The 2,004-nt window shown below is 54.1% G+C and overlaps 1 long non-coding RNA gene across 1 annotated transcript in view; it reads right to left on the reverse strand.

Moving 5' to 3' along the window:
- Positions 1-144: 144 nt before the first annotated feature.
- LOC144229180 (uncharacterized) overlaps positions 145-2,004 on the reverse strand; it is a 1,988-nt gene continuing 128 nt past the window's right edge. Inside the window, exon 2 of the long non-coding RNA XR_013334371.1 lies at positions 145-1,816. This is a non-coding gene — a long non-coding RNA (uncharacterized LOC144229180). The remainder of the gene's footprint in view (positions 1,817-2,004) is intronic.

The raw sequence follows: 2,004 nt of genomic DNA on the forward strand, positions 1-2,004 counted from the left end.
TCCCCCCCCCCCACCCCAGGGAGGCTCCCAGGCCCGGGTGGAGGACCTGATGTGCTGAAAATCCACGTATAATTTGGGGTTTAGACACATCAGCAAGTGGCTGCACCTGCTACCTGTTAAAGAAAAACTATAGGGAAAACAGCCTTAAAATGGAAAAAATTTTATTTTGCCTAAAAGCTGGGAAATTTAAATTCTTACAGCAGAACACGTTAATCCAGCTCGAAACGTGCGTACTTGGGAACAACTAGTTGAGTTCAAATGAGTCTTCATTTTGCAGATGGAAAGACAAAGGTGAATCCAGACGTGGGGACTGTCCACCTGGTGGCAGAGTAAGGGTGAGGATGTGGGTCCCCGTCCTTTGGGCAAGTGGCGCACGATCTTTATTTATAGCAGGGGCCACACCCTCCTGAGGGTTGTGTAAATGGAGGCAGTGTGGCCTCTGAGCCAAGGGCGTCGGCATCACCTCGTAATGCACATTTAATTTCTTTTTAATGTTGATATTTATTTTGAGACAGAGAGAGACCAACCATGAGTGGGACAGGGGCAGAGAGAGAAGGAGACCCAGAATCTGAAGCAGGCTCCAGGCTCCGAGCTGTCAGTACAGAGTCCCACGCGGGGCTTGAACTCATGGACTGCAAGATCATGACCTAAGCCAAAATCAGACGTCCAACCTACTGAGCCACCCAGGCGCCTCAAGCTGTCCCAGTTTTAAAAATGAAAGTCCTGGGGCGCCTGGGCGGCTCAGTTGGTTAAGCATCCGACTTGGGCTCAGGTCACGATCTCATGGTTTGTGGGTTCGAGCCCCATGTCGGGGTCTGTGCCGACAGCTCAGAGCCTGGAACCTGCTTTGGATTCTGTGTCTTCCTCTCTCTCTGCCCCTCCCCCACTTGTGCTCTCTCTCTCTCTCTCTCTCTCTCTCTCTCAAATAATGAATACACATTAAAAAGATTTTTTTTTAAAGTGAAAAGTCCCACGTTGCAGACTGGCCCTGTGGGAGGGTCCTAGGCAGTCCTAGGAGAGCATCACAATCTGGGGGGCTTGAAACGACAGGGACGTGCCCTCCCTCACAGTCCTGGAGTCCAGATGTCCACAGCCTTCGCTCCTTTTTGGAGGCTGCGAGGGAGAATGTTCTATGCTTCTGCTTTCTGGTGTGGCTGGGCTTGTGGCTGCTGCCTCCCTTCTCGGCCCCATGTCCGCGTGGCCTCCTGCCCTGCGTGATCTGACTCTCTGTATCCGAATTTCCTCTTCTTAGAAGGACGCCAGTTACTGGATTAGGACCCGCTTCCTCCGCCCCATTCAATCTGATGACATCTGCAAAACTCCTATTTCCAAGCAAGGCCACGTTCACAGCTACCCCTAATCAGGACTTCGATACAGCTTTTTGGAGGAAACGCTTCAACTTACAGTTGCCTCCGGGTCCCCGGCAAAGCGGGAGGTAGGCCACCCCCTCCCCTCCGAGATCTGCAGGCGCTGGACTCTGGCCTGCGCCCCTCATTCGCAGGTATCAGGGCCTGAGTCAGTGGGTCTCAAAATGTGGTCCCTGAACCGGCGGCGACAGCCCTGGACACTTGTTAGACACAGGATGTCTTGGGCTCCACCTTGGACCCACAGAGTCCATGAAGCTCGAGGGTGAGGCCCCGTGTGGTTTATCCAGCCCTTCATGTGGCTGAGGCCCACGTTCGAGAACCGCCGACCCGAGGTGGAGAGGCCTCCCCCTGGGCTTTGGTGGCGGAGGTCAGAGCGTTCCCAACATTTTACAGCCTCACGTGACATTCCAGTTACAGGCATCGAAGAGGTTGTGCCCCTGAGCGGGTTTCTGTTACGGGATGACAAAAATCCCCGCATCAGCGCTGAGGAATGGAACCTACCCAGCTGTTCCGGGTGACTGCACGGGGCTGGCCCTCTGCGTGAAGCCTTTTAGGGAAAAGTTCCAGACTTACCAACCCCCCAGCCGAGCCCCATACAAAAGCCAGAGGTCCCTTTGTTGACCTACCTGGATGCGTC

Source organism: Crocuta crocuta, unplaced genomic scaffold (genome assembly GCF_008692635.1).
Source record: "Crocuta crocuta isolate KB4526 unplaced genomic scaffold, BGI_CrCroc_1.0 scaffold408, whole genome shotgun sequence".
NCBI lineage: Eukaryota > Metazoa > Chordata > Mammalia > Carnivora > Hyaenidae > Crocuta > Crocuta crocuta.